The sequence below is a fragment of the Magnolia sinica genome, chromosome 4 (assembly GCF_029962835.1).
Source record: "Magnolia sinica isolate HGM2019 chromosome 4, MsV1, whole genome shotgun sequence".
NCBI classification, from domain to species: domain Eukaryota; kingdom Viridiplantae; phylum Streptophyta; class Magnoliopsida; order Magnoliales; family Magnoliaceae; genus Magnolia; species Magnolia sinica.
The window spans coordinates 29,201,757-29,216,607 of NC_080576.1; the positions used below are offsets into that span (position 1 = coordinate 29,201,757).

General features: G+C 40.2%; 1 protein-coding gene and 1 pseudogene across 1 annotated transcript in view; one reads left to right on the forward strand and one right to left on the reverse strand.

The window, feature by feature from the left end:
• Positions 1–14,851, forward strand: part of LOC131242923 (nicotinamidase 2-like) — a 48,380-nt gene that overhangs the window by 23,345 nt on the left and 10,184 nt on the right. The window lies entirely within an intron of this gene.
• On the reverse strand, positions 52–7,308 carry LOC131242924 (thioredoxin-like protein YLS8; annotated as a pseudogene).

The following is a 14,851-nucleotide window of genomic DNA, read 5'->3' on the forward strand; positions in this document are numbered from 1 at the left end:
TTTTCATAGAAGGAAAATGGAAGAACGGGAAAAGCCAAACTAGAGTAAAAAAGTATCAACGGTACCTAAGAGCTTGAATGACAAAAGCAACCTCTCACACCCAATTAGTAACAGGAGACTTGGCGTTGTCAAGTTCTAGCACTCTGCAAGTACACCATTTAATGTCCAACACAGATATAGAGTTACATAGTTATCAATGTATATAGACAATTCATTGTTTGATCAAACCAATAGCTGAGACCAACACCAGGTCATCCCAGAAGAAACTCAATATCGGTACTTAGTTGAGTAATCCTTTGGTGCGATGACCAGACCTCGGCCTTTCCTTGCTCCCCTGTAGACAGTCTCGATGATGTCAATAAACTCCTGCTTGTCCTTGAGAGCCCAGTTGATCTTGTTGTTGTTTCCGGTGCCCAAGTCAATCATTATGTGCTTGTTGCGGAAGAAGAACATGACGGTCGAGGGGTCATACAGCTCGTACATGGTGTTGAAGTCGGGCACCTCGGTGATATCTACCAGTTAAATGACAGCAAAGTTCTTTATAGTCTCCGCAACTGAAGCCAGCACCTCATCCATCTGCATACAGCCCAAAAGTGAAATCAATCCCATCACAATCACAAAAAGAGTTATCCATTTGTTTTGCTAACACATTCAGGTACAAAAGCATTGTAAAAGACACATTATCTGCTTTGCATTGTCAATGTATGCCCTCCACATTATGAAAAAATACATTATTTGCTTTGCATTGTCAATGTATGCCTTCAAATTATGAAATTCATTTTTTTTCCTACGATACGGAAGGTGACGATTTTATTAAGTGAGGCCAAAGCAAAAGGAACTACAAATCCGACCAAGAAAGAGTGCAGGGGTGTGTGTGTGTGGGGGGGGGAGACCTACCAACTAAAACCCTTGAGGCTAAGGCCCACCCCATTACGTTCAATTTAACCCTGCTAAAAAACTCCAAAGCCCGCCCACTACAACTAAAACAATGATTGTTCCTCTCCCCCCAAGTAAACCAAATGCCAGCCAACAAAGTCTCCAGACTGCCCTTCTCTATCTTTCTCACTCCTCCCCTGTGCCAAGACAAAAGGCAAATCAATTGAACCCGCCAGCACCCACGTCACACCGAACAAGCAGTTGTCCTAAACTTCCCTAACGAAAGAGCAATGGACAACTGATTCCTCATTTTTCAAACACATATACACATTCAGGAACAGCATCATCATCCTCTTTCGAAGGTTGTCAATAGCGAGCACCTTGTCATCATCATTCTCTTTCAAATGTTATCAAGAGTCAGCACCTTGTTCTGACCCACGAACAAAGCAAGAGCTGCAACCTTATTGCACCATATCGCCACATAAAAATGGCGTGCCACAACAGCGCTCCCGTCGAAGAGCTGGTGATTGTTCTATACAAGGAACTAATAGAACAAGCCAGACTTTTCTTTGTTCCACATCATAGCATCACTATCTCCCACCTCCCACCAAGGGAATAATGTTGCGCAACCACTCCGATAGCCTGACAAAATCTTCCAACTCGTCGTTTGTCAAACTCCTACGACAAGGAGCTCAAATCAACTCATCTCCCGAAAAGGAGGGACATTGCACAATCAGGATATTTGCATCAAACACGATTCTATCTAGCCTTGGAAAGTCTTCATACAACACTTTCTTGCCCAACCAAACATCCTCCCAAAAAAGGATCTTACCATCACCCAAAGAAAAACCCACCCCCTTAAAAACTTTAATGTCAAGCCAACTATAGACTTCTTTAGAGACAAGGCCCTGTATAGAGATGAGCCCTTGCCACCATCCCCCTCCCTGAACCCCATACTTCCGCGCTATAACCTCTCCCCATAAATTGCCATTCTTAGACCTCCATAGCCATTTTCCTAGCAAAGTGGAGTTCATTGCCTCCAATTTCCTAAGACCAAACCGCCTTCATCAAATGGTTTGCAGACCTCGTCCTACTTTATCAAATGAAACTTGTGCTTCTCTACAGCTCTCTACCATGAGAAATCCCTCCTAAGCTTCTCAAATGGGACAAACTTTGGAACGTAAAACAAATCGGACGATTAGACATTGTTGCCTCTATTAGTGTCAACCTTCCTCCCAAGGAAAGATGTCTGTCAAGGTATTCCTTAACGGTAATGGTAACCGTAATGGTCATTGCCATTACTGTTATATGATTGGGCCGCTACAACCATAATGGCTTTTTTTACTTTGAAAAAACCTATTTTAGCCCCCGTTACATGTCATGTTATGGCCCCTTAATGTGTAATGGTTACAAATGTTACCGTTACCAATACCATTTTGTGACCATTTTGGAATGCCTTGATGCTTACTCTTCCATCTTAATAAATTTCTTTCAAAACTCTCCATGACTTTGTCTCATAAATGCTTTTGGTTGGTTTCCCTATTCAAAGTGAGAGGCCAAGATAGGAAGAAGTGAGCCAACATGACAGCCAAATACTTCTACAAAATTAACCACTTCCTCCTTAGAAACACGAATGCCCAACAACTCACTCTTAAGGATATTCACCTTTAATCACGAAACAGCTTCAAAGCATCTAATGATCTTCCTTAAATTATCCACTTTAGCCTCATCCGCATTACAAAATAAAATAATATTGTTTGGATGCTAAAGATGAGTGACTTGGAAATCTATCTTATCCACACTAAAACCGTCGATGTAACCCCACGGCTAACCTCTTATCTAGCATCTTGCCTAAAGGAATAAGTAGGGAGGGAAAGACCTAGAAATTAGGTGACTAAACACAAACTTAAATCCAGCTTCTCCATTTTTGCTCGCAACCCAGCCAACCCAACACGTAATCTAGAAACTTTCAATCAACACAAACTTTTTTATATCGAGCTTGCAAACAACAACCTTTTCCCTCCCTTGTATCATGAATCAATGCATTCACGAGCTGTTCATGCGCTATCTACAACTACCTCTCAGCCACATGCTCCTTGAAATTTAGAGATCGCACTACCCAAAACCACACGAAATTTGAAGGCCAAAATTTTAGCTAATATTTTACAAGGATCCTCGGAAGACTAATCAAACTAAATTCCCCCAAACATTCTACTTCTCCCTTTTTTGGTTTGATAGCAATAAAAGTTAGACCCAACTCTACAGCAGGGTTCTTGTTACCATGAATTCATTGATGAAGCCCGCCAAGTCGCCTTTTATTACCTCACAAATACTTTTAAAAGAAAGCTAAGGGGAATCCATTCAGACCAAAGGCCTTGTCACTGCCTGGATACTCTTACCTTTTCCTTGAAATTAAATCAAAATGCAAAATTTCTAGTCACGACCTTACTCACCCTTTCCCAGTAAGGTCTTTGAAAAACTTAACCATGGCGCCACACATTTTTTATTTGTCCTCTAGCCTCTCCCAATCATTACGAAACACTTTTGATCTTTGTTAGCTCTAGCCTGGGCACTAGCCATTGCATGAAAAAATTTGTATTTTTGTTCCATTCTTTGAGCCAAGTCACCCTGGACCAATGCTTCCATATGGTTTTCCCTTCCCTGTAAAGAGTATTATATGCCGCCAAATAAGTCTCTGGCAAAGCTTTTCCTTTCGAAAGAGACCTTCCTTTATATCAAGGGCTTGAATATTTCTGCATTAGAGAGTCCGTCTTAGCTTCCTGGTTCCAAAGAACCTCTTTCTTACATGTGTTAATCATACCTTTATGACCTATTTGTTTCACCAATCACCCCTGTAATTGAAAAGAAAAGTGTAATCATTACAACTATACCACCGCCAAAGCAAACATGGGAATCGTCAGTCAAATTTAGATGTATTTAGGAGACAGGTAAAGGAATTTGTAATCATTGTACTTTTTTCTTGGCACTAGTGTGAAAATCTTTTTTCCAAAGAGTGACATCAATGTATTTTCATAATGATTTGACATTTTAAGTAATCTAAAAATGCCATCATTTCAATTTTGCCACCTATAAACCAAACACGAGAATCGAGAGTTAAATACAAATGTTGTCAGAGACAAGTAATTTGTGATCATTGCACATTTCATTTACATTATTGTGGTAACTGGTGACAAAAACATGCCTTCAAGTAATCTGAAGTTTTTAGAAAAACAAAAAACCCACAAAACCCTCAACCGCGAAGGATGAACACTGCTCTTCCACAGCTTTGAAAATCCATCAATTTTAGGCCATGATAATTGAGACCTAAACAGCCACGGACCCTATCATCCTCATCCATTGCCAAAGTAACCCGGCAACGATCTGAAATCAGCCTCGGAAGTCCTCTTCAATGCACGAGAGGAAGCTTCTCTGCCCAAACTGTGGGAAAATAAAAAAATAAAAATCCAACTTTGATTTAACCACTCTAGATTGCCCATTTAACCTTCACACACACCCCTCAGTAGATCCACCATCTCATTTGGAAGAATCCAATTTGAAAATTCATTCATATTTTTAAAAATCCGATCCTTACATACAAAAATGCCCCCTAATGATCCCACTGCATCTAGCCCCACCCAATCTTTAATCAACCAAACCCAATTTGTAAATTAAAAAAAAAAAAAAAAAAAAAAAGAGCGAGAGTCTACTATTTTCTCTAATCAATCACCTGCATCTTTTTTTTTTTTTTCTTTTTTTTTTTAAAGAGCTTACAGTCCAACTATATCTTCACCGACAATCAGAAATCACCCCCTCATTGGAGATTCCTAGGCAAAGAAGTTGGAGAAGAGAAATCACAATCCAAAAGAGGTGCCGAGAAAATACCTCACATACATCCCTTCCCACAACATGCAGATCCTTTGAATTGAATGAGGTTGCATTCACTGAAAAATCGAGAAGCATCTCCCACACGTGTCGTCCATTAAGTGATCATCCACACGAACCGCGAGAGAGTTCTTGGCCTAAGTGACTTCATACACAGGTAAAAAACAATTGGAAATTAGCACCCGCAAAACTAGCCACATGTGAGGCTTCCATTGGTCACCCTAACACCTTCCACTAGCCCATTACACGTGTCCATCACCCTCCCCCTGTGTCCAGAGTAGCAGCATCGCCATGTGTCACTAGCTCAGACAAAAGCCCTCTACATAGCCATTGCAACAACGCGGCACCTCTCTCCATCTCTTCACCTCTACATACACCACTTGACAGGACGTGTGTCACTCCATCAAGCAACACTTCCCCACCTACCCCACTGGACCAATCAAACGCTTCCACATCCCCTCCACAACTTCTGATGGTACACAAGAGCAATTAACCTGAACATCATCTTCCTTTGAAGCAACTTACAACACAAGCTCCCAATCTGCCTTATCCTTCATCGAGATGGAGCGCCTTGGCCAATGCTTTTGTTGTTGAATCTCATAGCAACTAGCTAATTCCATAATCATCCAAATCGTGATCCTTTAATCCCTTCACTAATGGAAATCTTCTCTGGCATAGGGGCAAGCTCATTCCATCTTATGTAGATTCTAGCAAACTGAAGCATTTCACACCTTTCTGAACTTGGATCGATCACAACCACTCCACAGATGTAAGAACTCCATGAAAACTGTGGATCTGGTACTCCATTGGGAGCTCCTAGATATTGTACCATGCTTCCTCCAATCCGAAAGTCGACTATTCCTCCCACCTATAGATAGCTCGAATTAAGCCATCCCTAGACACATTGGAAATGAGAATGAAGTTGTCGACATTTGCCTGAGGTCGAAGAGAAATCCATATCATGAAATCACTCAAAAGCTTAAGACTCTTGTCTCCTTCTTCCATGCTACGATTCTACGATTGCCACTCTCACATCTCCTCCATAGCTCTTGGTCTAATAGAGGCAACCGGGATCCATTGGAAGGAGCTCCATGCATGCTTGAGGACATTCAAATGCATAATCACTTTCCAAACCCGCATGTTTCGAACCCGTCGGTTTTGCAAGGAAAGGAGACATCTTTCTCAAGGCTTTGTCTGTCTTCACCTTGTTGCATTTGAAAGGTGAAGGTTGAACATCAAGGAAGGTTGAACATCAAATTACTTGGCTCCTTCAAGGAAGGTTGAACATCAAATTACCTGGCTCCCCTTCTGCAAATGTGTCGAGCCAAACATCAAATTTTTCGATTCCCCTTCTGCAAATGTGCCCGGTTCACAACCTCTAGGCCGTACTTTCCAAAAGTTTCCTGCCTCCAAAACGAGAGTCATTCAAATAGTTTATCGCTCCCTTCATCTCATTTGTAAAAAAAAAAAAAAAATGATCGCTAAAAATCCTATGATGCCCTCTTTCTCCTCCACCAAACACCCTTTGAGAATTTAGTTCAAACCATTCCTTTGTGAAATTTTCAATGTAAAGTGTCAAAAGCATGTCCAACACTCAAGTTCAGCTCCCCTAGTCCACACTTCCTTCAATTTCCTTTTCCAACCAACCAAAATCTCTTTTTAGTAATTAACAAACATGGTGGGTATAACCCGTGCAATACATGTGGAGGAAGAGGGGATGAGACACCGTGGTAAAGGATGTACCTACACTACAGAGAGAGAGAGGAACACTTTTAATGTTGGGCGACCAATACCCACTTTTTCCAGTGTTGTAGTCTACTCGAGTTTCATATTTGCCCCATTTTCAAGCTGACTTTCTAGCATAAGGAGGCACAATAGATGTACGGAAAAGTTTTCACAGTAGTTACAATGGTGGGTCGCACAACCTTTATTGTACAGCTCCCTAATAATACCATCAAGGCAAGCTACACGCAAAGAAAAGGAGACCAGGCTACTCACGTGAAATCAATTACTCTTGCCTGGTAAGATATAAACTGCTTAAAGGTTTATTGCAGATGAAATTTGAACCATACGACAGATTGCAACCACAATTTTCAATTCTCAAAACATGTCCAACTTCGTCTAAAATGTCTTCTCATGCCCTTTCAACATTCAAAGTTCTCCGCCACCCTAAGAAAACTAGGTATGGATCAAAAATGTCCAAAAGCTAGTTGCAACTCACCTTATATATAGTAAAGGTGCTATTAATTAGAGGAGAAAGGTACATCAATGAAAAATTGATGAGTAAACAAATTCCCAAAATATAAAAAAGATCTAATGACACCATGGCTCCAGATAGGAGATAGAAGATTCTATCGTGAATAGTGGTTTTGGCAATGGATGTGACAAGCGAGGAATTCAAAGAGGAAAGAAGAGAAAAAGGATGACATACCTGCATGCATGTTTCGTCCCAGTCGTGGCCGAAGCATATGACTACCAGCCGTTCTTCTTCGGCCAGGATCGCCTGATCGACGGCCCAACCCGAATGCAGTGGGGCAGAAGGTATGACATCTCTAGCGTGGGAAATAGAAAAGGAAGCTTCTGGAGAGGAATTTATAGCGACGCGGATTTCCTGCGAAAGCCTTTGCAGAAGTTCCTGCGCTGGGAACTTAGGTGGGGCCACCGTGATGTTTGTCAGTAATCCACTCCGTCCATCCGTTTTGTGAGCTAATTTTAGGCAATTAGACCAAACTTGAATAGGATCCAAGACTCAAGTGGGTCGTACTAAAGGAAAAAGGTAGTTAGGGAAATTCCTACCGTTGAAACTTTCCTGGGTTCGAGTGATGTCTGGATGTCATTCATACCGTTAATAACGTCATTCCTATCGGGATGAACTGAAAACAAAAATATGAGCATGATTAAAACTTCTGTAGCCCCGCGAATATTTCAACCGTGCAAGTTCAATTATCACGTTTTCTGCCCCTTTAGCATTATATACGGTTCATTTTTTGCCAATGTATTTAAATGAACTCATAAAACGGATGTGAGGATTTCTCACAAACATCCCAGTGCCCCACCTGCGTTCCCACTTCCCAGGCAGGAACTTCCGCGAAAGGCTTTCGCAGGAAATCCGCGTCAAGAATCAGAGAACGGATTGGCTACTCCCCTGCCACCAGGCCCGTGGCTGATGGTCGGTGCTCCGTGGAACCCACCATAATGTATGTGTTTCATCCATTCCGTTCATCCATTTTAAAATATAATTTTAGGGCTTAATACTAAAAACGAGAGGGATATAAAACTCAGGTGGACCATACCACAGGAAAACAATAGTGATTGAATATCCACCATTAAAATCCTCCTGAGGCCCACTATGCTGTTTATTTGACATCCAATATGTTGATTAGGTCATACAGGCCCATATTAAGGTAAAAAAAACAAAGATAAGCTTGAAACAAAACTTTCATGGCCCCCAAAAGGTTTTTAATGGTCAACACTCATTTAACACTATTTCCTGTAATGTGGTCCAGTTTAGATTGGGATATATCTCATTTTTTGTATCATATCATAAAATGATTTAGAAAAATATATGGACAGCTTGGATGAAACACATACATTATGGTGGAGCCCACGGAGCACCAACCATCAGCCATTGGCTGGCGGCGGGGGGAGTCGCCAATCCGTTTCCCGGTATACCTCACACCAGCTATATAGCCGGTGTATTGACGTCAATATGTTCCGTGGGTCTGATCATAAGGCATGTCTTATATCTAAATTGTCCATGCATTTGGCGAGCTCATCTCTAAAAATAAGATAGATATAACCATCAAACCACACTGCAAAAAGTAGCGGGGGATTCAATCGTATACCATTGAAATCCTTTTTGAGGTTACAAAGGTTTTGGATTAATATAAAATTTGTTTTTCCTCTTCATCTAGGTATTTGTGACCTTATAAACAGATGGGATGGAAAATAAACGTTATGGTGGGCCCTACGAATTGTTTAGCGGTGAAAATCATTATCTCTGCTGCTATTTGTGGTGTGATCCAGCTGATCATTGTTATGATTCAGTTCTTGGATTATGTTCTAAGAATGATCTCTAAAAATAGTTGAACGGTGTAGATATAATAAATACATAACTGTGGGGCCATGTAACTATGATCTCCTTTGAACCGTTCGTACAATTCTGAGCTTAAAAGCGTGCGTTAGAGAGAGAGAGAGAGAGAGAGAGCTTAAGGCGCGTCAGTGCTGGCCTTCCCCCATACGAACCTATCAGCAGCTATATAGCTGATGTGTGGTACAGCAGCCAATCCGCTTCGGACTCGAACGCAGATTTCATTGGACGCGAATTAGGTACTCGAAAAGTGACGTCACCAAGTTATGTGGCCCCACCATGACGTATGATTTGTATCTGTACCGTCCATCTACTCGGAGAGATCATCCTAAAGCACGATCCAAAGAATGAATCAAATCCAAATCTCGAGTGGATTCCACCACAGAAAACAGTGGAGAGAGTGACGCCCACCATTAAAAACTTCTACGAGCAACAAAAGTTTTGGATCAAGCAAATATTTGTGTTTTCCCTTCTTTAATGTGTGCGTTAACACATGAAAAGGTTGGATCTCAAGTAAACATCATGGTGGACCTTAGAAAGGTTTTAACGGTGGGCATCACTCTCCCCTCTGTTTTATGTGGTGGGGTTCACTGCAGCTTTGGATCTACCTAATTCTTTACATCATGCCCTAAAATGATATCTCCAAATGGATGGACAGTGTGGATATAAAACATATATCATGGTGGGGCTCACATAACTTGGTGATGTCACTTCGATAGCAAGTCTCACTACTCAACTTGTTAGTATCTAATCCACATCCGATTTTAATAGAGCTAGGCATCGGACTGAGTCGGATCTGATTGGATCCAACTCAATTCTGTCCGAAATCTATATGGGTTGACCCAAACTCGATTCAATCCAGGACCGAGTCTAAGACATCTGATTCGAACGGATCCGATGCACGGTTAGCCTCCAACTCGGTTAGGGAAACCGAGTCGGATCGGGTTGGGTCTGTGGGTCAAATTATGAGGTATGTGTTATATCCAAACTGTCCATCCATTTGGAGAGTTCGTCTTAAGGCTTGAGCCGAAAAATAAGACAGATCTAAAGATCAGTTGGACCACACTGTAAAAAACAGTGGAGAATTGAACGTTTACCATTGAAACCCTTTTGGAGATCATGAAAGTTTTGGATTAATATGAAATTTGTTTTTCCTCTTCATCCATGTATTTTTAACCTTATTAACAGATTAGATGGAAAATAAACGTTTTGGTGGGCCCTACAAATTTTTTAATGGTGAAAATCATTATCCTCGCTGTTATTTTCGGTGTGGTCCATTTGAACTTTAGATATGATTCAATTTTTTTTTCAAATGCTCTAAAATGATCACAAAAAATGGATAAACGATATAGATATAATAAATACATCATTGTGGGGCCCATATAATTTTCATCTCATTTTAGCTGTTCTTACAACTCGTAGCGCGAGGCGCGTCTCCGCTCATCTTTACACGACACGTATCTACACACCAGCTATAAGCTGCTGTGTTGACGTGCTGTGCACGAAATTGCATTGCATGTAACAGTGGGCTCTTATCGTACTGAGTAAACTTTATTGGGGCCCACTGTGAATGCATGTGGTTTATCCATGTCGTCCATTCGTTTTTCTAGATCATTTTAGTGGTTGAACCCAAAATTAATGCATATCTAAAGCTCAAGTGGACCATATCATAGGAAAAAGTAGAAGTATTGATTTCCACCATTGAAAAATTTATAAGGCCACGATGTTGTTTATTTGTCATCCAACCTGTTCGTAAGATAAATATATGTGATAAATATTCACAAGAATCACTCTGGATCGGATCGGATCGGTCCGGATCGAATCCATTCGAATCGGATTTTGGATCAGATCGGTCCGGATTAACCACGATCCGAACTCGATACGATGAACGGTCGTATTTGACCGATCCAACTCGAACCGCACCGATCCAGGCTTCGGTTGGGTTCGGATTGGGTCAGATCCGCCGAATCGGGTCAGTTTGTGCCTAACTCTAGATTTCACTACCCGTGATGTCTACTGGGGAATTGGATTGCGTACTAAGTTACTCAATATGCTTTTATCATACTGAGTAAACTCAGGCTCACTTTGAATGTATGTGGTTTATCCACACCGTTCATCCATTTTTCCATCTCATTTTATTCGCTGAGACCAAAATTTAAGCATATGAAAAGCTCAAGTGGACCACACCACAGGAAACAGTGGGAATAATGACTTCCAGCGTTGAAACCTTGCTAGGGCCGACAATGATGTTTATTTTTCATCCAACCTATTCATAAGATCACATAGACATGGATGAAGGGAAAACACAAATAGCAGCTTGATCCAAAACTTCTTTCGGCCCCGAAAGTTTTTTTATGGTAGAATTTCAATTCATACTGTTTCATGTGGTGAGGTCCACTTAAGCTTTCGATATACTTCATTTTTGGGCTCAAGCTTTAAAATTATCTGTTAAAATGGATGAATGGAGTGGATGAAATACATAAATCATGGTGGACCCTACAGAGTTTACTCAGTATGCAATCCGCTTCCCTCTACTGGACGGTGCTTCATGGGGCTAACTACAATATATGTGTTTTATCAATTTTGAATCATTATTTAGAATAAGGCTTAAAAAATGAATTGAATTAAAATCTTAGGTGGACCATATCATTGAAAACAGACTTCGGTGGGATTTCACCAATGGGTGGATACTCGTACTCGTGACCTTGTGTTGAAACTCTTTTGAGTCAACCACCGAGGCATGAGTAACTATAACATTTATCAATCATCCAATTGACTAGGTCACATAGAAATTACAAGTAAAAACACAAATACTAGCTTGCTTTAAGTTTTGTGGCTCCCAATAAGTTTTTAATGGTGTATTTCAATTGTTACTTTCAATGGTGTGGTACCCCTGAGATTTGAATCATCCTGATTTTTTGGGTCATGCTTAAAATGAGTTGGTAAAGTGGGTGGACAGTGTGGAAAAAAAAACATGCAGCATGGTGGGTCAAAATGCAATGCATGTTCGCTTGTACTAACCGTAGGTAGAGGACATAAATTAGGCATCGTACACTGCTGGCACGTTGGGCATTGTAGGGCCCACCATGATGTCTGTGTTTTGTCTGTGTTGTTCATCTATTTTGCTGATTCATTTTATGGCGTGAACCAAAAAAAAAGGCAAATATAAAGCACACATAGGCCACTAAGGGTCTTTGTTGGCACATGTTAATGGTGGTTCAAGATTATTAACCTATTTAGTAATGGTCGAGGTTATCATATATTAAGAATCGATGTTGTTATTTATATAGGTTACCAACTTCGACCCTTAATGGATGATAATATTGACCCTTAATGGTGAAATTACATCAGTTGTCTAATACGGCACCACGCTATGTGGAAGCTTATAAAGTTATAATTATGACAAAGTTCTAAAAGGGGAATATGACTACTTAAAAACATGCACCAATTAAAAGTAATTTAACAACTTAGGCTTCCAAGCCAAGTGGCTTAAAGTACATAGACTACAATAGATATGACTAATTGAGTAACTAGTGTATATGGTGATATATGAAATATTAATTGTGTGTGTTATAAATTAAGTGTCTAACATATAATGTATTAATGCATTCATAATGAACAATTCAAACAAAAACACAATAGAAATGCATCCACGTAAGCAATCACATACACAACGATGTATAATGCTTCGGTTAAATACCTACTCCACTCCCAGTGGACTCACTCTTCGCGAGTGTACCGAAATTCACTATCTTGGAGATTTTCAATAGGTTTACCTCTAACATTTACACACGTACACGCCTGCCGGAAGCCTATACAGGGTCTTACACACATACACTCTTGTTGGATGCTTACACAAGGACTTAAACATATACACTACCGTTGGAGGCCTATATAAGGACTTACACATGTACACACCCATGCTTGGTGGCAGTACGATCTTACACAAGTACGTACGTAAGTTTGGGTCACAAACTCTATACTCAATCTTATATAAGGAAATAGTACATGGACTCTAAAATAACAAATTTATTTATTGGATTGAACCTCGTTGATGCACTTTACTTGAGAGCTTCTTCAATCTTGAATCGACTTCTCAATTGCTCTCTTGATCTTTGAAGTTGATTTTCTTATACTTCCTAAAATCATATACCTTTCACCCAATGTTCCAATGAGGCTACTAAGGTAATGGGAGGATGGTTGAATCTCCTATAACTAATGAATATTTAGTTTCTAGATGGGATTCACCTAGATGGGTATTCTAGAGGATTCAGACTAGGATTTACTTGTAGGTTTGGTGTCTAATCTATAGAAAATGGGAGAGAACATGGACACCTTCTTATGGAGCATGGAATGCTCATTAGAGTGATTAATCATAAGAAGGGTGTTATGAATATCTTTGGTTTGGAGTTTAGGAGAGGGATAATGAGTGGAGAATCACCTAGGCTCTAATTATACAAAAAAACAATTCATTTGTCCAAGGTACGAATGCCATTTTATAAAGAAAATGTTTGCAATGGCTAGTTCGACAACTCTGTCAATTCAATTAATCGAGCCTTCTATATGATCGAAGGCTCCCTCAATAAGATTGAACATGCATTCGATAGAATCGAAGCAGTCAAGGTTATATCAGTTTACTTGCTGGACTGTTTTTTGTTGTCTTCAATTGTATAAAGCGGACCCTTTTAAAGGATCGAGTCCTATCGACGGCCTGACAATAGTATCGATGTCTTATCAAGAACTGCTAATTTGGGTTGTTCGATTATCAACAGCTTTACACCTTTAAAGCCTGATTAGTTATAATCAAATAAAGGCTTCTAAGGCTATAAGATAATCAAACAAAGGTTTATCCATTATATAATGAATCAGATAGAGTGTAAGGTTGTTTTGGACCTAAAAGGGTCTAAGATTAGGGTCACTAAAGCACCTTAATTTACCCGTTTCTTTACTCCTTGAAGTTCAAAGTATACATGTGTCTTCGGTCTTCAGCTTCCAATGGCTCAACCGACTCACCGACACACTGGCACACATTGACAAAAAAGTGCATTTACAATAACCTCAGCTCTTGTCGAACTTGTTGACAATCTCAACCCATAATGGATGATAACCTCGACCCTTGCAAGTATCGCATTTATAATAAATGACAACCTCGACCCTTAATGGATGATAACCTCGACCCTTGCACGTGTTGTTATTTACAATGCATGATAACCTAGACCCTTAATACATGCCAACTTAGACACTAAACACATCACAACCTAGACCTTAACACATGATAACCTCAACCAAAGATTTAAGGTTTTACCTTCAATAACGATTAAAATTTTCGTTCATTAGGATGATAGAGACATTGGAGAATGGAATGAAGATGATCACCTCGTCTAAAAATATAATGTACAATCATGATGGTGGAATTAGTCGACGACGAAGCTTTAAAGAATATGAGTTTTCGGACGAATGCCGGAGAATACCAGATAATCGAACATTGGAGAATGCTAGATAATAGAACACTAAAGAAAAACACCGGAGAGACGTTGGAGAGAAATGCCCAAGGGAGAGTGACAATGGGTACCACGACCATAACATTTCCAAGAAAGAAGAAGGGCCCTCTGCAACATCTAAAAAGGCAAGGTTGACCCTATCTAATAGAGTTCGTACACCATTTGTGGGGCCCACTATTGCTTGTGTGGAAGCCACTCCATCAATTATCCTCTGGATTTTATGAAAGACCATGGTTGGAAAAATGATCAACATCTACTGGTCATAAGGACCATATCACAAGAAATTAGTTGTTTGTGAACGGACACTGTTATAGACTATCGATTTTTGTGGGCTACACATAAATCGTATCAACGTGAAGTTACCATCTTTCCATATAAATGGAGGGCCACAAAGAAAATGAACGGATTGGATTTATCTTCTAGTGAGCCCGATAACAAGTCCCATGCTTCGGGATGAGTGCCACGTAGCTTCTCCCCCACACAAAAGCTATACTAGTACTGG